Source organism: Bufo bufo, chromosome 5 (assembly GCF_905171765.1).
Source record: "Bufo bufo chromosome 5, aBufBuf1.1, whole genome shotgun sequence".
Lineage (NCBI taxonomy): Eukaryota > Metazoa > Chordata > Amphibia > Anura > Bufonidae > Bufo > Bufo bufo.
In genome coordinates this window covers 32,442,015-32,465,069 of record NC_053393.1, presented here as the reverse complement: position 1 = coordinate 32,465,069, position 23,055 = coordinate 32,442,015, and positions in this window count along the sequence as shown.

Here is a 23,055-nt window from a genome sequence, read left to right as displayed (position 1 = left end):
CGCGGCCACCTCATATCTGAACTGCAGTGGTGGTCGTAGCTCCTGGACATGAGCAGTGTACAATGTGATGGAAAAATGAATTAAGCCAGCAAAGGAGGCAATATGGACAATCACAATACATTAGTAAGTGCCTCGTATTATCTTTCTCTACATGATAAATGCCATTTCTTGAAGTGAGACAACCCTTTAATAATAAATCCAAGGAATTTCATACATTTATTACTTAAAGATATAGATTTCATTCATCGCTTACCTTGAATCTTGAAGCTTGAAACACTATAAAATAATCAATGAGATCACATGCATCAAAAAATGATACTTTACTTTGTAAACCACCTCTGCAATTATTAGAATTACTAAAATTCCATGCACGACTCGTTTCATGGATTTCTATTGTGTCACTGGAATGATGAAACCAAATGTACAGAGTAAGCTAAGTCTAGATTTCAAATTTCATACATAGCAATGCACTGTACACTGCAATGCACTGTCTTGGGCAGTTCCTACTTGTGGAATTGAGGTCATATGAATTCTCAATTGTATTATATATCATTCGCGTCAGCCAAATAGCCTTAAGTAAAATGTAAGTGGGATGTTTTTCATGCTCAAGCTCCCAGGAGATGGCCAATATCCATTTTCCTACCGAGGCACAGCTGGTGTATCTTCATGTGACGTTAGCTGTAAATCTGATATTGTTTAGCATTCACATTAGACTTAATGATCTGTTGTATGGCTCCATATTGATTTGCTTGCAAAATTGTGGTCTTAAGTTTGATCCAAAAGCAACAGGCAAACAAAAAGTAAAAAATCCCCTACGGAACTTTGTGTTTGTTCCAAGCTTTTCAAATGTGATGCAGATGGTTTTCATCGAGATGGTTGGAATCCAAGACCTAGTCATATAAAAAATTATACATTTCCATTATGACCCAATATGTGATTACAACGCAAATGTTTTGTTTTTTTTCCTTGGGCCTTTGGAAAAACTGTCCCTCATGTAAATAATTATAGTTTATCTAATTGATGGTGAGTACAAGTGATCAGATGAGTAATCCTTCTCATGGGAAGATCTGTGAAGACTGGTGAGTTCTTGGTTGCTGGTTTGCTCATAAAAAGTCTCCTTATTATATTGCCAATCTAAAACATTAATTTACTGTTGGTCAAGCTAATGTTATCATTATCAAGGTGTGACACATAGAGAAGAAGACTTGGTACAGAAGACTGGTCATAGCTGAACCAGACCTGGACAAGTACGGTACCACTGAGCTCTACTGATTTTGATGAACTCACTGGTGAGCTTTGTAGACATGCTGTAGGCTTGTCAAGCTGAGGTTGGGGTTGATAGAGGTCTAACGGCTCTTATATACCTGGAACTAGACAAGTGGTGCATACAGTGATGGACTGGGTTCCTTAAGCCCACCAGAAGAGATGACTTAGAGTGCCAGCATCCATCTATGCAGAATATGTACAGTACATTTAATCTTAGATCATATCATTGCACATACAGAACATGCAAATAGAAAGAAAAACTTCAATGGAAGCCTCAAAAGTGATGTGAGCAGAGCTATAACTACGTTATTGGCCTCAGAAAATCCAATGGTTCTTCTCCTTGGGCACCACAACCTGTTTAGATCACAGCATCTAAAGGATTTAATGGTTGGGGTCACAGTTTTCACTGATCCTGGCTATTATAGCAGGATTTAGCTGTCAATCACAGATACACTCTTGTGGGTGTTAATACGGATCCAGCTCTTGTCCCATGTGAATATACCATTATGCTAAACTGTGGCGAGAATGCAGCAACCAGGACATAATGGTATGCCCAATACCAGTAAGGAGGTTTCTTTACTGGTCCTCCCAAATGCATAAGTTCTTTGTATTGGCTGCAAATCTCAAACTGAGTGGATTTAACTATTTCTATTGCTTTAAAATGGTTATTCAGAATTTTAAAATTGAAGGCCTCTCCGAATTTTCCCCGCCAATTAGCTGTCTGAAGGGTCTCAGCACTTGAGCAGCAGCTGAAGTTGGTTTGGACTTTGGGTTAAACCCTAGTTGCGTTATTCCATTTTCCCGGTATTTACACTTTAAGTCCTATATAGTGATCTGGACTTTGCTGCAGAGAAGCAATCGGACCGAAAGTCCCGGTGTAGTTGGCAGCTAACCCACTGAGGTCAGGGACTTTGGTGCAAGCACCATAATGGTGCAGAAAACGCCCCGAAAACGCCAGAAAACTGCAGGTCACCAAGACTAAACTGCTGGGTTTTAGAGATCCAGGCACCAAACAGTTAATGCAGACACAGGAAAGACTTATAGGTGGAAGGAGTTCCCTAAGGGAGAATCAGGCAGGAGCATGGAGAGGATGTCGGCATCTAGGATGCTGGATGACGTGGTAAGTGGCGTGGCATGCATGCCCACAGGAACAGCAGGAGGGAGGCAGACAATGACCGCAGACCTAACAGCTAGCATCACATCTGAGTTTTAAAATTCAGCAGGTTGTTTTGGCAGAGGAACAGATTGCCGGACTTCACCACAGTGTACCACAGGATCACCATTAACTTTAATAGGATGCGGACACTTTCCAGCATAAAATATTTTTTTCCGGAATAAAGTGAGTAAATTCATTCTCCTCCAGAAGGAAGAAAGCTATCTTATATCAGCCAAACCAGGGGCTCCTTCAATAGGATGTACAACTCGTCTGTAGGCAGCTGTTTTGAGGTTTGTTCCCCTCAGCAGAACAGGGCAAGATGAATAGAATTGGTTGGTTGAATGAGATTTCATTTTGGTTTGTATTCATTCTCATTGAATTAAAGAAGCCAAGAAAGTTTTAGAAAGACTCATTGGAGTTGGAATGTCGCTTTGTATTGATGCCTATTGGTGAATAGAAAACCACTATGCTATACATGGAAGAGGGCTGCGGATCTTTTGAGAATTTATCAGCTGGATTCAATTTTGTCTTTGCATTTGACCAGAAATACCCTGAACTTTTTTGCCATTCTCATTGAAGAGATCCAACTGGTGTGTGGAGCCTTGTAGCAATGCTCTATGGTAATAAAGTATGCAAACTGTCTCATATCAGCTAAACAAGAGGCTTCTTCAAAAGCATGAGACACCCATCTGTAGACAGCTGGTTCTTGCCATTCATCTGTAAAGTGCAGGTTACTGGTTGGCTGGATGAGATGCTTTAAATGAAGCTCTGGGGGAACTCATTGAAGAGATCCAGCTGTTGTATATAAATTGACTTACAGGTAATGTTCCAAGGGGAAACAGTATGCAAAGCACTTATCCAGGAAAAAAGGAAACTATCTCATATCAGCCAAATCAGAAGGAAGAGACACCCACGTTCAGACAGCTGTTTGGGAGTTCTTCCCCTTTGTCAATGGAGAACAGGTTACTGGTTGGCTGGAAGAGAAGCTTTAGGGACGAGTCATTGAAGAGATTAAGCTGGTATGTGGAGACTTATTTACAAGTACTGCTCCATGGGGAAAAAAAATATGAAAATTAGGTCTTCTCCAGAAGGAAGAAAACTATCTTACATCAGTCAAACCAGAGGCTTCTTTAAAAGGAAGGCACACCCTTCTGTAGACAGCTGTTTTGGAGTTCTTGCCCCTCGTCAGTACAGAGCAGAGAACAAGAAATAAGATGGAAACTTCAAGAAGACTTGAGAAGACTTGCTGTCAGTCATGCAGCACCTCATATTTGGTATTTAATGGGGTTAATGAAAAACAAAGCCTTTTCTGTGATTTGCTTTTAGTTCCAAACTATGTGCATATATTACAGGAAAACTACCCAACATTGCTCCAGATTAATGGATTTTCCTCAAGCAAGCATTTCTCTGTCTCTCTCTCTCTCTTTCGTGTTGATTTCTCACATCAATCTATTAAGAACATATTTTTGCAGATTGTCTGTTTCTATGGAAACATCACATCAACAAAAATGTTCTCATTAATGTGGCTCAGCTAAGACTAAAAGATAAAATACCACAATATGCTAATACAGGCATTCACTAAATGACTCATATTTTAAAAGAGAAATGATCAGCAAACAACCCTTAACTGCCTATAGGTATATCCTGGATTCATATTGCACAAGTTAGATTGGCTTCACGTGGTGAAGAAAATGCCCGAAACCCTCCAAAAATGCAACTAAGGCTGCACCAACTTGAAGAAAGAACTAGGTCCTGTCACCATAATCGTCCTACAGATCCAGCAGAAGACAACTCCAATTGGACTTTGGGGACAGTCACTTACCGCTAGGGTCTTGTCACGGCCTTTGGTTAGCGCTGTGACACTGTTGCCACTGTGGCTGTGAGAGCATGCGGTGGCAGTGTCTCGGCCTTCTGGGTGATTGCCGTGACATGGTTGCCACGCATGCTGTTGCCGGTGGCTACGTGGTTTGCTTGTGTGTGCACTTCCCCTTTAAGTTGTAGCCTCCATCTGTCTGGTGCTGTAAGGGTTAACTCCCTGACTAGGTGTGGTCACTTGGCTTTTATCTTCTGTGGTTTCATGGCTGGAGTCAGTTGTACTTCAGCTGTTGTTGGTGCTGGAGCTCTGCTCCAGTCCAGGGTGTTCCATCTGTCCAGTGAGGGCCACCCTTGTGGTCATCAATGTCATTCCGGTGTCTCCTTCCCTTCCTGTCCCTATTTATATGGAGTGGGTTATGTTTAGGGTGTTTGTATGTCTAGTTTGGTGTTACATGTCTGGTAATGTTTGGTGTCATGTTTACTAGATATTCCCCTGTCTCATGTTATAGCAGCTATGGGTGTCCTGGGTCCCTGTGTGGTTTGTGGTGTGTGCTGTGTCCTTTAATGTTGGTGTGGACAGCAGCACTAGTGCACGGGTTGAAATCAGTGTGTCTGTGGCAGGTAAGTGTGTTATGGGTTTTGCTTACCTGCCATCTCCATATGCTGTATGTGTTCCCCTCTCCCTGCAGCCTGGCTTCAGATAGAGACTCCTGTTCCTCCATGACTGGGATGAACAGATCGTCTCTTCCCTGCTCCTTGGTGAGGGATTTCCAGGGCGACTTAGGGTCTCTAGGAATCCTGAGTATGAGTCATCCTACCATCGGGGTCCGCTCATACGGTGAGGAGTCAGGGAGAGAATTAGGGAAGCTGTAGGAGGTGACCTGCTCCCTTATTACTCCTTTTGGCCAGGCTGATTCCCTTTTACCCTTTGACACCGCACGGTGAGGGGTTCCCCCACTCCCCGCCGTGACAGGTCTATTTCTTACAGGATGACCACAAATATTCTATTGGATGTTCTTGATAACATGTTCTGTGTGTACAATGACAGCTGTGATCATGGTCGCAAACATCTGCTGTATAAATGAAGGATGTGAATATTTTCTGGTCAGCCTAAGGAACCTAGTAAAACTGTGTCTGCACCAGTTTCAGGTACATGAAGGCCCTTGTAGACCCTGGGCCTCCTGTCTATCCTAACCTTAGCTAGACAAGCTTAGAGAATGTTTATCAAGAACTTTCAAGCAGAGTGGACTCTGGACCAACTGGTGCTAGTGCCAGTCATGACTAGTCCTTTCATTCCACCTTCCTTTCTGTACTGTATCTTGAAAAACTATTAATTAAAGGGGCTTTCTGGTTAAAAAATAATGGTTAAAATATTGTATAAAATAAATAGAAATGAGGCCCTCTACCACTCCCCTACCAATGCTTCCTATTCCCCCTCCACTTCCTACTTCATGGTCCAGCATTGATGCCCAGACATTGAAGCATGTCGCCACTGTAGCCTATCCCTGGTTGAAGCTATATGTTCCTTTTTCAGGATATCATACCTAGACCAGGAATAGGAGAGATTCAGGAAATGGGCTGCATCACCAGTGGTTCCCCCATAGTTGATGCCCCTGTGGAGACCACAGAAGGAAAATTATGTATTGATAACTGAAAATGTACATCATACCAAAATCTTATGTAAAACCATAAACACAATGGGATCAGTGGTGAATTGACCCACTGGAAGATCTTCTGGTGACCACAATTTTGAAAGTGGCCATGCATATTAGTTTCAGCCATACCTTTAGTGTAGGGTGCTGTATAGTGTATAGTTTGGGGTGCTGTATATGATGAGGTGCTATACTGCTCTACTGTATACTGTGAGGTGTTGTATACTGTGGGCTGCTATACTGCTCTACTATATACTGTGGGGTGCTGTATACTGTATAGTGTGGGGTGCTATACTGCATACTGTGGGGTGCTGCATACTATAGGGTGCTATGGTGCATACTGTGGGGTGCTGGGGTGCACTGTATCGCTAGGGTGAGCCGAACCCTGGTCTCCTTCCTGCAGAGCGGTGCCCACTTCCAGCCTGAGCCCAGCTGCCCAGAGCACTGATCCTGAGCCGCTGGAGTCTTCAGAGCTTGAAGTATTTACAGTCATTCACTGGACTCTACCAGATGTGTGGATTTTTTGTGTGTGTGTTGTGGTGGAGGGCGTGATTGCATGCAAGGGTGTGGGAAGGCGGGATCCAGGGGGCCCAAGTACATTTTTGCCCAGGGTCCAATCAATATTAAAGACGGCCCTGGGTACCAGGCAATTATTTATCACATTCCTCAAAGGGAACCTTTCATCAACTTTATGCTGCCCATACTAACGGCAGAATAAAGTAGAGACAGGTGAGTTGATTTCAATGGTCTGAGTTAAAAGTAAGTAGTTGCCGAGAACTGACATCACAATCATTGTAGACTGGGCCTGGAAAAGAGTCACGGCCACCTGAGAAGAGTCCTGGTTATTCATAAATTCCTGCCCACCTGCTGATGAGTCACAGTCTTCTCCCTTTCTCTCTAGGAGAGAACTGCCAACCATCCGCAGATGGGGGGAGAGCAGGAGATTATGAATAACCAGGACTCTTCTCAGGTAGATTTGACTCTTTTCAAGGCCTGGGCTGCAATGATTATGATGCTGGTTTTAGCAACCTCTTACTTTTAGCTCATGAGTGACACACCGCTGAAATCAGCATTTCTGTCACTATTTTATGCTGCTAATAGTGAGTCATTCCTGCAAAGTATTTTAACAAACAAGCTCAGAGCAACCCAGTATGAATCCAATGCAATTTTATTATTTTTTTCATGCCGAATTCTGGTTTGTTATGTTTGACACCTGCTGCAAGCTTCATTGTGCTGGTGGCTTTTCAAATGACAGAAATGCCTGCTCCAGGTGGTAAGTAAAAGCCACCTTTGGACGTTCCATCTTTGTTAAAATATTGCAAATTGCCAAATTTCCATAATCACTTTCAACCATCGTTATACCTGCTGGGCTCTTTACTTTGTAATGGCAGACAGTCTGATAAAGGGACAGAATCCATAGGAATGACATAAACAACCTCCGGTACATCACACCGACATGTAGATTAATAGCATGTTTTTTTTTTTAAGGTCTTGTGTTTTTCCCATATACTGCTGACTATTACATTTTCCAAACAGTCCTGAAAAAAATTAAATAAAAAATTATTTTAAAAAATCATACAAACAATTCATGTTCGATATTTCATGGTATGATTTATTTTATAATGTAACATGAGTAAAGGTTTAGCTTTTTTATGATAAAATGAATATTTCGAGAAGCTGAGCACAAATGGAAGAAAGGAACAGGGAACTGAGGATACTTTCATACTATGGGACGGTAAGTAAGTACGATTATGGGAAGTTAGTCATTACAGATAGGTCGTTGTAATCTTGGGGTCCCACATGAGGATGGTGAAGGAACTTATATGGACACAGCAACTCAACTGGAATTGGTGATTGAGGCAACAAAGGTGGTGGTTGCAGTAATTATCAAGAAGACAACAAACATGGTGGATACAGATGCGCTTTCAAAGGGCTCAGGGTACACAAAGCAATTCTGTACAAAAGGCATTCAACTTGATAGTTACACTTCTAGTTATGTGCATAGACCCTGATTTATCAAGACCGGCGTGTGCTCCACCAGTCTTGATGGTCTTTTCGCTGCCAGGGGAGGCATTCAATTTCTGACATAACATAAATTAAAGCAGTCCATGCGCCAAATTGAAATCTACTCCAGTTCCAGTTTCTGGATTGAATGATGATAAATGTGTCGGGGCTGATGGCTTCCCCACACCCCTCACCAGTCACACCCTCTTTTTGTAAACTGACAAGGGAGTCATAAAAATGCCGGTTAAATCTAGTTGTAATGGCATTTATAAAGTCACAAAACCCGGTTTTGTGACTTTTAAGTGCCAAATCCATGGAGTAGGGGGATGATAAATCTCCACCATAGACACTTAGCTTGATGTTTATACTTCTAGGTAGAGTCACTTAACTTGGTGGTTACACTATTTGACAGAGGCACAATACTTGGCAATAACTACGCCACTTGGCGATAACTCTCAAGTCACTGCAGATATATCAGGTGGCAACACTTTGCTAACTAGCAGATCACACTTTATTAACAGGTCTCCATCCTACTGTCCAAGGGGTCAAGACTTCACTCAAAGGTCTCTGCTGTTTCAATCTTTGCTGATGACTCCGTGCTTTTTCTCCACAACACACTACATCAGTTTTGCTTTCCAGGCAATTAACTGGTAGTGTTGAGCGCGAATATTCGAATATCGAATTTTTTCCGCGAATATCGGCACTTCGCTAATTCGCAAATATTTCGAATATAGTGATATAAATTCGATATTTCGAATATTCGTTATTTTATTTTTATTTTTTTAATTGTTATTTTTTTTCTTTCCCACTTCCCTAAAGTTGTTCTTACCTGTCCTTTGGATTCCTGGCTTCCTGGCTGCTCCAGTCAGTGCCCGTTGCCTCTTCTGCCGACTTCCGTGCTCATGAAGCGTCCCCATCACCATGGGAACGTCTCCATATACTAGAATGTACTGTCGGATTTAAGAATTACATTAAAATCGCAATTCGATTATTTCAAGTTATAATAATCGAATTTCGATTTTAACTTAGCACTACTATATTCCATATTAGGCTAGAATTAACGAATATGGAATATAGCAGTGCTAAGTTAAAATCGAAATTCGATTATTATAACTTGAATTAATCGAATTGCGACTTCAACTTGGACCTGGTTTACTATGGTTGGCTTGGTAGAATTAGCGAATATGACGAATATATTCGTTATATTCCACAAAACGAAGATAACGAAGTATTCTGCATCTTCGTTTTAGCTACCTATTGGTCAACTTCGCTAATTCTAGCAATCATATAGGAAAGTTTACTATAGAGACAGCTAAGTTTAATTCGCTATGCGATTATATGACTGCTTTTTTTATAAAAATAAATAGAATAATTATAATACCTGATAATTATTATAATTATTCTATTTATAAAAAAAAAAGCAAAGTAATATAATCGCATAACGAATTAAACTTAGCTGTCTCTATAGTAAAGTTTCCTGTATGATTGCTAGAATTAGCGAAGTTGATGAATAGGTAGCTAAAACGAAGATGCAGAATACTTCGTTATCTTCGTTTTGTGGAATATGACGAATACATTCGTTATATTCGTTTTGTGGAATATGACGAATACATTCGTCATATTCGCTAATTCTACCAAGCCAACCATAGTTAACCAGGTCCAAGTTGAAATCGCAATTCAATTAATTCAAGTTATAATAATCGAATTTCAATTTTAACTTAGCACTGCTATATTCCATAGCCTAATATGGAATATAGCAGTGCTAAGTTAAAATCGAAATTCGATTATTATAACTTGAAATAATCGCATTGCTATTTCAATAGGAGAGTAGCCTTTAAGTTAAAATCGCAATATGCGACTATTTAAATCGCATATTAATCGCGATAAGAAGAAAAATGACGAATATTCGATTTCGACGAATATAAAACTAATATTCTATCGAATATTCGCGAATTTCGTCGAAATCGAATTTGGCACCTGCCGCTCATCACTATTAACTGGTAGGCAGGTTAGCTGGTCTCTCACAGGTCACTCTCAAAAAGTGCCTTTCTTAGTCACCCAATCAACTAACTACTGGGCAGTGATCTACAGTCATTCACAGGCTCCTCCTTGGCGTGGCTCACCCTCTTGCACTTCAGACTAGGATCTGGTCTATAACTAGTAACAAGTTACTCTCTATTTCAAATGTTGCTCCTTCACATTCACTTCAGGCTGAGAATTGGTACAGAACCAGTAACAGACCCTACTTCATAAGCATGGATCACCCAGCTTCTCAGGTTAAGCTCAGGTTAGGCATCAGTCACAGGCTTTCAGGCGCTGCATCTCACAACAGTTTAGGAGTAGAGTATCTCTTGATCCTTCAGATTACAATGTCTGTAGAGCTCAGGGGATCCAAGGCCCAGCAGTATCTCTCTCTCTACTTGCACTAACTACTAATGGGGATGCAATAGCCCACGCTTCACTATCTACCAGAAACTTTAGTGTTTTGACATGAGGTGTTATAGGCTATGCTCACACTAAAGGTCTTCTGTGGGGTCAGTTTTAGTGTGGTCCTACTTGTGACCGGGACTCTCCTAGTTCCTTACACTAAGTGCCTTAAATTTACTATGTCCTCCATATACAGCTTTGCATTATATCATAATTTACTTTATACCTATATATATACAGTACAGACCAAAAGTTTGGACACACCTTCTCATTCAAAGAGTTCTTTATTTTCATGACTATGAAGGCATCAAAACTATGAATTAACACATGTGGAATTATATACATAACAAACAAGTGTGAAACAACAGAAAATATGTCATATTCTAGGTTCTTCAAAGTAGCCACCTTTTTCTTTGATTACTGCTTTGCACACTCTTGGCATTCTCTTGATGAGCTGCAAGAGGTAGTCCCCTGAAATGGTCTTCCAACAGTCTTGAAGGAGTTCCCAGAGATGCTTAGCACTTGTTGGCCCTTTTGCCTTCACTCTGCGGTCCAGCTCACCCCAAACCATCTCGATTGGGTTCAGGTCCGGTGACTGTGGAGGCCAGGTCATCTGGCGCAGCACCCCATCACTCTCCTTCATGGTCAAATAGCCCTTACTTTCAAAGTTTTCAAAATTTTCGGCTGACTGACTGACCTTCATTTCTTAAAGTAATGATGGCCACTCATTTTTCTTTACTCAGCTGCTTTTTTCTTGCCATAATACAAATTCTAACAGTCTATTCAGTAGGACTATCAGCTGTGTATACACCTGACTTCTCCTCAACGCAACTGATGGTCCCAACCCCATTTATAAGGCAAGAAATCCCACTTATTAAACCTGACAGGGCACACCTGTGAAGTGAAAACCATTTCAGGGGACTACCTCTTGAAGCTCATCAAGAGAATGCCAAGAGTGTGCAAAGCAGTAATCAAAGCAAAAGGTGGCTACTTTGAAGAACATAGAATATAACATATTTTCAGTTGTTTCACACTTGTTTGTTATGTATATAATTCCAAATGTGTTAATTCATAGTGTTGATGCCTTCAGTGTGAATCTACAATTTTCATAGTCATGAAAATAAAGAAAACTCTTTGAATGAGAAGGTGTGTCCAAACTTTTGGTCTGTACTGTATATATATATATATATATATATATATATATATATTCACCCCAATCACAACTTGCAAATAAAAACTGCATATATTTCACAATGAGCATATAGAGATGCATTGTGCACCTCATTTTTTTAGCATAACATGGTAATTCAACTAAATACAGTTCAAATATACATGGAGGTTGCTAGACAATGGAGTTTACTTACGGTCCACACCAGTTACAACCTTCTTCTTATAGGTTCAAACAACAACACTCAAAATTATACCATCCATAACAGTCATACCAATAACCACAGGAGACATTGCAACTATAACAACAACCATAAACAACCACCACGACTATACAACATATATAACAGCTACAGCAGCAAATATCACAACCACTATAGTCTCAGTAACAATCCCCAAAAGCTTAATTGCAACCTTAATTACAACCACAATCACATCAAAACCATATCAGCAACCATGACCATAAATCCGAAACGTAAAGGGATTATCCCATGATTGATGTAAAAAATAAAAATCAGACATCATATAGTACATGACAGTCTCAGTAGCTATAATACATTTTTAATTACCGTATTTTTCGCCCTATAAGACGCACCGGCCTATAAGACGCACCTAGGTTTTTGAGGACAAAAATAAGAAAAAAAATATTTTTAACCAAAAGGTGTGCTATGGTGGGTTTTGAATTAATGGTGATCTGTGCATGACACTATTATGGGGGATCTGTGGATGACGTACTGTCATGTGGGGGATCTGTGGATGGCACTGTTATGGGGGACCTGTGGATGGCACTGTTATGGGGATCTGTGGATGGCGCTGTTATGGGGGATCTGTGGATGGCGCTGTTATGGGGGATCTGTGGATGGCGCTGTTATGGGGGATCTGTGGATGGCGCTGTTATGGGGGATCTGTGGATGGTACTGCTATGGGGTGGGAGATCTGTGCATGGCATTGTTATGGGGCGGGGGATCTGTGGATGGCATTGTTATGGGGTGGGGGATCTGTGGATGGCATTGTTATGGAGTGGGGGATCTGTGGATGGCATTGTTATGGGGTGGGGGATCTGTGGATGGCATTGAATGGGGTGGGGGATCTGTGGATGGCATTGTTATGGGGTGGGGGGATCTGTGGATGGCATTGTTATGGGGTGGGGGATCTGTGGATGGCATTGTTATGGGGTGGGGGATCTGTGGATGGCATTGTTATGGGGTGGGAGATCTGTGGATGGCATTGTTATGGGGTGGGGGATCTGTGGATGGCATTGAATGGGGTGGGGGATCTGTGGATGGAACTGTTATGGGGGGATCTGTGGATGACACTGCTATATGTCATCCTCAGATCCCCCTCCTAACAGTGTACCCCAAAATACACCGTCCCTCCGCTCACCGCAGTATTTATAAACATGAATCCTCATCCTGTAACTAACGCTGCGCTCTCCCATGTTCCCATGTCCCCTGTATCCCCACAGCACTTACGAACACGCTTCCATAGCAGGCAGAGCGGACGGCAGCAGTAACGTCACTTACTGACGTCGCGCGCCTGCTCTGCCTGCTTTATTCATAAAGTGGGCGGAGCAGACGCTTAACGTCAGTGAGTGACGTTACTGCTGCCGTCCGCTCTGCCTGCTATGGGAGCGTGTTCGTAAGTGCTGTGGGGATACAGTGGACATGGGAACATGGGAGAGCGCAGCGTTAGTTACAGGATGAGGATTCATGTTTATAAATACTGCGGTGAGCGGCGGGGCCGGTGAAAGAGTACAGTGACTGCACCGGGCCCCGCCCCTAGTTCCGGACTCCAGCCCCTCCTCTCTCCCGGCTCATACATCACAGTCCGCGATGCTGCAGCGTCGCAGACTGCGATGTAAAATGGAAGCATTCGCCCCATAAGACGCAGGGGCATTTTCCCCCCACTTTTGGGGGGGAAAAAGTGCGTCTTATGGGGCGAAAAATACGGTACTTGCAATTACAAAAGTATTTGTATCCAGGTGATGGTTTGAAAAATGTAGAATATTTTTTGTGGGAGAACCCCTTTAAAAACACACCATGAATCATGAACCATCAACCACAACAACCATGACAGCAACAACAGCTATAACAAGCACCAATATCAGAATTCACAGTCTGTCACGGCTGAGGATGGGGGAAACCCTCAGCCGTGCGATGCCAGAAGATGGTAGGTTGCTACTTTGCCAGAGCCACAGAATAAGGGAGCAGGTCACCTCCTAACGCATCCCTAATCTGACCCTGACTCCTAGCTGCATGAGCCGACCTTGATGGTAGGAAGGCTCATGCTCAGGAACCTCGGATCCCTACTCACCCTCCGTCGATCCCTGAACTTGGAGCTGGGTAGACCACCTGTTACTCCTGGATGCGGAGAAACAGGAGTCTAAACTGGCCGAGCTGCAAGGGGATATAAACATAAACAGACTATGGATATGGCAGGGGAGTGAAAGACTTCCACCCCTACCTGCCACAGACACACTAACTGGATCCCTGGACACAAGTGCTGAAGTCCACACACAGACATAAAAGGACACAGCACACATAAGCACACAGGAAGCCAGAACCATAGCTGCAATAATAACAGACACCACATACACATAAACTTAACATCACATAACAACATTTATGACCACAAGGGTGGCCCTCACTAGCAGATGGTATAAGGGACCAGGAGGGTGCCTCCAGCTTACAAACAAGGCTGGAGTACCCCTCATACATCAGGTCTCAACTGAGGCTTTATAGCCCAAGTAGCCACACCCACACAGACACACCCAGTGCTCACACACACAGAAGGGAGTTAACCCTTCTCACACCAGGGAATGGAAGACAGCCACTTAAAGGAGAAAGTGCACACATAACTAAAACCCTGTGCACACCAGACATACAAAAGACACACCTAACAAAGATAGGTTGCCAGGTGCAACCGCATGCACATTGCAGCAAGCTGCCTAGCACCAGCTCAGGCTGCTAAACTGCAAAATAACTACATGTTGCCAGCGGCAACCACAAGTGAGGCAACATACTAGCGGCCCTCACCTGTGGTTGAACAACCAAACCAGACCGCAGGCAACAGCATGCGGATACAGGAGTCACGACCATGACCATGGTCGTGACACAGTCACAGCAGCACAACATGTAACAATGCCAATTACAAGACCACAGAACTGGACATCAACTATAGCAGTCGCCTTCCCAACTACTACTGGCTCTTGGCATTCAGATACTCCTAGGACTTACAGTAGAGCTGAACTGCACCACAAGGGGACGATTGCAAGAAACATATATGATGAATGTGTCCACACAGGCAGACACCAATGTACTGAAATAAACTCACCGATACATGACATGGACCAAATGATGATGGCCATGGGGGAAGGAGATCAGAAAAGGAGTAGATAGGATATGGTAATGGCATACAGGTTGAGAGTGGATGAATGACAGTGATCAAAAAGAAAGATAACGGGGGACTGACCCTGCTCTGAAATACAACCCACCAAGACAAATGAAAAACAAACTTAACAAAAGTAGATAAGGGCCAGAGCAATGAAAGGCTGGAGGAGCACAGGTCACCGGATACACTGAGACAACACAATAGACAAGAACAAAATGCTAGGAATCTGGAAACAATGCACAGAGCATATGATGTCCCCAGCAAAGTTTATAAGGCTGAAAAAAGACATCTGTCCATCCACTTCAGCCTGTTATCCTGGAAGTTGATCCTTCAAGAATCAGGCAATCAGAATAGCTCCCTGGATCAACAACCTCTCCAGAAATCTAGTAATTATAGCCTGTAATATTATTACACTCCAGAAATACATCCAGGCCCCTCTTGAACTCTTTTAGTGAACTCACCATCACCACCTCCTCATGCAGAGAGTTCCATAGTCTCACTATAATAACATAGTAACATAGTTTATGACCAGCAACCAGAGAAGCAGAAGGCCTGGACGTTTAAAGGCTAAGCAATCAACATCTCCTCGATAAATTAACCGGGCCGGGCTAGGCAATAACCTGATCTAGATTCGGATGCAAGGCAGTTACATAATTACATAGTATGGTTGAAAAAAGATGTAACTCTACCAAGTTTAACCAAGGGGTGTACATTTTAGCAAAGGGGAGTAAGACTCAGACTTCTAAGAATTCATCTAAGCCTTTTTAAAACTACCAACTGTTCCTGCTGTTAACATGTCCTGAGGAAGTCTATTCCACAGATTTACAGTTCTTATTGTAAAAAAAGCCTTGCTGCCTCTAGATTGAACTTTTTCTTCTCCGGTTGGAGGCAGTGCCCCCTTGTCTTTTGAGGGGATGTTAGATGGAACAGCTTTTCACCATATTTTTTTGTGTGCCATTTATAATACAAGTTAATCATGTCCCCCTTTAGACGCTTCTTCACAGGTCTAATTACATTTAATTATTTTAATGTTTCTTCATAACTAAGACCCTCCATGCCCCTTATCAGTTTAGTCGCTCTCCTCTGTACTTTTTCCAGCTGCAGAGCGTCCTTTCTATAGACTGGTGCCCAGAACTAAACTGCGTATTCCAGATGAGGTCGCACCAACACTATGTTAAGTGGTAATATTACATCCCTGCACCTTGAGTCCATGCTTTGTTTAATGCATGACAATATCCTGGTGGCCCTATTTAATCTACCATCTACAAGGACACCCAAATCCTTCTCTATAAGTGACTCTCCCAGTGACATCCCCTAGGACAGTGAAGGTGAACCTTTTAGAGACAGAGTGCCCAAACTGCAACCCAAAACCCACTTATTTATCGCCAAGTGTCAACACGGCAATTTACCCTGAATACTAGAGTCCAGTATAGTATATCTTCCATGTACTTTATCATTAAGCTATACCAGCCTGCCTGTATTCAGTGCGCTGCCTGTGCTGCTCATAGTGCGCCCTGTGCTGATCAATGCCAGGAAAAGTCTAAGACATATTGGTACACCTTAGACTTTTTCCATGGTGCGGGTGCCCATAGAGAGGGCTCTGAGTGCTGCCTCTGGTACCCGTGCCATAGGTTCGCCACCACTGCCCTAGGAGATATGATACATGCAGATTATTACTAGAAACTTTTGAAAAAAAATTTTTTTTATTTTCATTGCGATACTTTGACCCTTATAACTTTTTATAGTTATGTCTATGGATTGCATTTTTGCAGTCCGATCTGTTTTTATTTATTTATGTCATTTTGGGGTGTGTGACTTTTTGGTCGCTTTTAATTAAATTTTTCGTGAAGGTAAAGTGATGAAAAAAATGGCTAACTGGCCATTTTGATGTTTATTTTATTATGGTGTTCAATGTATGAAATATTTATTTTAAAAGTACAGGCATTGCCTATGATGTTTCTTTTTTTCATTGTTTACTTATTTTTACTCTTGTGAAAGAGAGGGGGTTTTAGTTTATATTATTTTTAAAAACTTCTAAAACGTTTTTTCTACTTTGTTTTAGGCCCCCATCGTGCAATCATTAGATTGCCACTTCTATGTATCAATGGAAATGAATCCATTGACAAATAGAGGATTCAGTATGTTACAATGTAGTGCTGCCATCTGCAGGCCTACATTGGAAAACACATGTAAAAGGCATTGTAGCCTCAGCAGGCTCTGGCCTTTCACAGGCATGGATTGGTTCCCCTAATTGCCAAATGGGGGAGCTGTTCCAGACCCAGAAGCACAGCTCTTCTGGGTTTTGCAGTCTCAGATGCCGTGGTCACATTTGTCCATGGCATTTGAAATTTTAAATGCCTGCAATCTGCATTATATCTGATAGCACACATTAGCCCTGGGTGTGTGTTGTATGAAACAGCAGAAACCCAGTGACTATGGGATCCAGCACTGAACCTTGGGGTAAACCACTTATAACCGGGGACCATTCAGAATAGAAATCATTGCCCACAACTCTCTCGACACGGTCCTTCAACTATAATTTCTAGGCCTAGAGACCTTATTTCACCTATTAAACGTCTATGAGTGACATTATGAAATGTTTTTGCAAAATCCAAGAACACTACGGGGGTCATTTATTAAAACTGGCGTTATAGACGCCAGTCTTAATAAAGCCCCGGCGCTGGCGGTGGATCGCTAAAGTTATGAAGAGTGGCCGGCCTCTCCAGAGGTTCGGCGTATCTGTAATAGCCCAGAGTGGTATTACCATTTCTGCACTCCGCTACTGTCTTTAATGGCTAACACCTATGTCATGCTTGTATTTATTTCTAGGTGCTTCACCAGTTTGCATTGATATGATTGTTATGCAACTGTTTTGTTCATGTAATATGCCTGGTTCACCAGCAGGTGGCAGCGTATATGGCAGATATATCTTTAGTTAGAATGGAACTTACCATTCCATTCTCCCCACTTTGGGCAGAAGTGTGCCAGTCCTGCTTCCTATCAGAAGGGAGTGGTTGCAGTTCTAGATTTTTTTCAGTTTAGACTCCATGTTGGAGCCAAGAAGACCTGAAAGAAGTAGCAGTCAGAGGAAATTATTCTTCGGCTGAAAATAAGTTATTTGCTGAGTGTCAGGAGGGGAATAACAGCCAAAGGCACCCCATCCAAGGATACCAGAACAGACCTAAAGTACAGAAACCAGACTTATGCAGAGTTTAGTGTAGCACAGAGAAAAAAAAGCTGAGTTATTAAGTGTGCCTGTCAGGCCAGCAGAGAAGGAGAGAAAGCAGAGTTATTGTTTGCCTGTCAGATTATTCCAAAGCCTGCTGGAACCAAGACAAAGCCTGCAAATCATTTGGATGAAAGATTATTCAAGTAAAGCTGCTGTTGAATTTCATACCAAGGTTTGGACTCAAGTCATTTATTCTTCATCTCTCAATTATTCGCCTTTAAATGCTACGGAGCCAAAGTCTGGGGTCCCTCTGTATCCAGGTAGGAGCACCGTGACACATCACGAGACATATAGGTTGCACCAAACCACTCGGCATTTCCTCTAAACCTGGGATGCTATAGGGCCCTGGAGGGGGGCGGGCTTTGCACATCCAGCGCCAGTTCTAAATGTATGACAGCTTCCTAGCTGTCTTACATTTAGACCCTTTTCTATGCCTAAAACAGGTGTAGAAAATGGTGAACGAGACTGGCCTGCCAGCCCCTCCCCTTTCCTGCCCACGCCACACCCACTTTTTGTAGACCTGGAGTGAGCCGGGAAAACTTGCAGATTGCAGTGCAACTAATCTTTGCTCCGCAATCTGCACTAGAAAAAACACCTAATATAGGAGTATTTCAGGTTAATAAATGACCCCCTACATCCACAGCTGCCCCTCTGTCCAGGCTTCTACTCACCTTTTCTATATCCACAGCAGCTCCTCTTTCCCAGCTTCTACTTACCTCACTATATAGACAGCCAATCCTCTGTCTGGGCTTCTACTTACTTTACTATATCCACAGCCATCCCTCTATCCAGGCTTCTACTTACCTTACTATATCCACAGCCACCCCACTGTCCGGGCTTCTACTTACCTCACTATATCCACAGCCACTCCTCTGTCCAGGCTTCTACTCACCTTACTATATCCACAGCCACCCCTCTGTTCGGCTTCTACTTACCTCTATATATTCACAGCCGCCCCTCTGTCCGGGCTTCTACTTACCTCACTATATCCACAGCCGCCCCTCTGTCCAGGCTTCTAATCACCTTACTATATCCACAGCCGCCCCTCTGTCCAGGCTTCTACTTACCTTAGTATATTCACAGCCACTCCTCTGTCCGGGCTTCTACTTACCTCTATATATCCACAGCCGCCTCTCTGTCAGGGCTTCTACTTACCTCACTGTATCCACAGCCGCCCCTCTGTCCAGGCTTCTACTTACCTCACTATATCCACAGCCACCCCTCTGTCCAGGCTTCTACTTACCTCACTATATCCACAGCCGCCGCTCTGTCCAGGCTTCTACTTACCTCACTATATCCACAGCCGCCCCTTTGTCCAGGCTTCTAGTCACCTTACTATATCCACAGCCACCCCTCTGTCCAGGCTTCTAATTACCTCACTATATCCACAGCCGCCCCTTTGTCCAGGCTTCTACTTACCTCACTATAGCCACAGCCGCCCCTTTGTCCAGGCTTCTAGTCACCTTACTATATCCACAGCCACCCCTCTGTCCGGGCTTCTACTTACCTCACTACATGCACAGCCGCCCCTCTGTCCGGGCTTCTACTTACCTCACTACATCCACAGCCGCCCCTCTGTCCAGGCTTCTACTTACCTCACTATATCCACAGCCGCCCCTCTGTCCAGGCTTTTACTTACCTCACTACATCCACAGCCGCCCCTCTGTTCAGGATTCTACTTACCTCACTATATCCAAAGCCGCATGTCACGGCAGTGTCATGGTCTGGTGTAGGGGACCATGACACTTTTGCCGTGCATGCTTGTTGCTAGTGGCAACATCTTGTTTTGCATATTTTGACACTTCCCCTTTAAGTTGTGTGTCCCTTTCCATCCTGGTGTGTTCGGGGTTAAGATGTGTGCTTGGTGGAGCTGGGTGTGGCCGCTGTCTCTTCTTATACAGTGTTGTGAGCCTGAAGGTTAGTTGGTTGTTTGCCTGTATATGTGTAGGAGCTCTGCACCTTTCTGGATGTGTCATCTTACCTGTGTGAGGGCATCCTAGTTGGACATCGTTTGTCTCCCTTTGTCTCCTTTCCCCTCCTCACCTGTTATGTTGTTTGGTGTGGTTTATGTTGGGGTTTAGTTGTTTATGTCATGTCTGGTGTTCCATGTCAGGTCGGTTTGGTGTTGTGATCTGCATGGATGATTGATATTTTTGCCTGTCTGTTGTTACCTCCGAAAGGGGGTCCCATTGGTTTCCCGGAGGGGTAAAAGATATTTTCAGCCTTACCTGGAGCCACCTTGCATCGGTGTCTGCATGAGGGTCCAGGTTGTTTTGGTGTTTTTTCATCTTTGCTGCGGCAGGTAAGTGTTTGATGTTCTGGTGTGCTGTTGTTTCTCCAGGTGCTTACCTGCCGTTCAGTTGCTGCTGATTCTATCTTTTCCCTTCTGTTACTAGGCCGCTGGAGACTCCGGTTTGTCTGTTTCCTTGAGGACCGGTTGTCTCCTATCCCTGACCTCTATGCAAGGGACCGTTAGGGTCAGTAGGATCCAGGTTCAAGTGTATGAGCCCTCCCACCTTTAGGGGGCGCTCATACAGTCAGGAGATCAGGGTCAGGATTAGGGCGGCTGTAGGAGGTGACCTGCTCCCTATCTCTGTTTTCGGGCTTAGTAACAGCTCTAATTATACGGTGGGGGTTTCCTCCACTCCCCATCGTGACACCGCCCCTCTGTCCGGGCTTCTACTCACCTCACTATTTCCACAGCCGCCCCTCTTCTACTTACCTCAATGTATCCACAACCGCCCCTCTGTCCGGGCTTCTACTTACCTCAATATATCCACAGACGCCCCTTTGTCCAGGCTTCTACTCACCTTACTATGGCAACCTCTGTCCTTGGTAAACCCATGTTGGTTATCACTTATTTTTATTATTCACGTTTACATACTCATGTATATACGGTAGTCCCTTAACAATCCTTCAAACATTTCAAACATAACAACAACCATATAGATAAGTCCAGATATATTTTGCTTTATGCATTGCAAAAGGTAAAATTTATGATGGAATTAAAGGGGTATCCCCTTTTCAGACAATGTGGGCATATCACTAGGATTTGTTCCCATGGTCTAATAACTGCTGGTCCCACTGCTGGTACCCGCACCTATATCGAGAATGGAGCAGAGAAAGTGGAGGGCCGAGCATTGAAATGTATGGAGGGCAGCCACCCATGCACGGTGCGCCCTCTTGGACCTCGCCGGCTGCGTTTACAATATAGGTGTGGGTCCAAGAGGTGGGATCCGCACCTATCAGACAATGTCAATATGCCCCCATTTTCTGAGATCGGAATACCCCTTTAAACCGCATTTCTACAAAAGAATGAGCATGTGATGGATTAGAAAACATCATCCACTGCATTGTAACAAAAACCACATCCACAGCAGCAACTACCAACCACAACGATAAACACCATAGCAGCAACAGACATAAACACCACTATACGTCATAAACAATAGGCGCAAGTAACATGACAACATCAAGCATAACAGCAACAAAGTTACCTTACCAAATCCAAAATATAATATTTTGACTATAATATTTAGACTAGAAACAGCCTCCACTAAGCAGAGCGTTCTCTTTACTGGTCATACATTGACCTTGATGGAAACACAGAATACAGTAAGCTCCCCCTAGTGGAGATTGCCGGTAACCCAGAAGTTACCATTTAACCATTTCAATGTAGGGGATTTGTAGCTCTTTATCAGAAAAGCAAATCTAACTGCTATGAACATGCATTAAAAATCTAACGGAATTATCTAAAAATTATTGAAAAAAATAATAAAAATCTGATGAAGTGTTGGTCGAGCACCAAAGTGCTCGTGTGCTCTGCTGCTCGAGTAGAACACTTCCCGATGCTCGGGTGCTCTACAGAGCACCCAAGTACAATGGAAGTCAACGGTAGAATCCGAGCATTAAATCAGGCACCCCCTGCTCTGAAGAGGGAAGGGTGTCGGGACTCTAGCTCAGCTTAGGAGTCCCTGCTCTGACTCCATATATAGCTATGTCCATATATGGAGTCAGTGCTTGGGGACACCCAGTGTATTTATATTTAATTTAGCCTCTATTTCAGAAAAGTTTCTGGTGGGATTTGAACTCACAACTTTCTATATTACAGCCACTAAATCTTAACCACTACACTATAGAGCTGCATGGCCAGCTACTTAAAAAAAAAATTTAAAAAAAAAGAATGAGACTTCGGCTGTCTAGGAATACTTACTAGTAGTAAGTATGCCTATACAACAGAAGTCTCATATTTATTTTATTTTTTAAGTTTTTAAAGCAACTGGCCATGCAGCTCTATAGTGTAGTTGTTAATATTCTGGGCTGTAATGTAGAAGGTTGTGAGTACGAATCCCATCAGAAAGTTTTCAGAAATAGAGGCTAAATTTTATTTAGACATATATATAAGTTTTTAGCCATAATATATTTGCATATATTATTATATATTTAGAATATATAATATATTATAATATATGTAAATATATTATGGCTAAAACATCAGTAGTAGTTTCCCACACATTATGCATTTAGATATATCAGAAGTATGATTTTATCTATCTATCTATCTATATATATCCTCTATAATTTAGCCTCTATTTCTGAAAAGTTTCCGACAGGGTTCGAACTCGCAACCTTCTACAGCCCAGAATGTTAACCACTACACTATAGAGCTGCAATGCGTGGTACTAAAAAATAAATAAATAATAAAAAAATAAAAAAATATGAGACTTCTGCTGTATAGGAATACTTTCTACTAGTTTTTTTTAGAAGTAACTGGTCATGTATCTCTATAGTGTAGTGGTTAACATTTTTAGCTGTAATGTAGAAGGTTGTGAGTTCGCATCAGAAATAGAGGCTAAATTAGATTTAAATACACTGACTCGAGCACCGCAATGTGCCGAGCATAGCAATGCTTGAGCTGAACTGGTGTTCGGCCGACCATGCTCCCATAA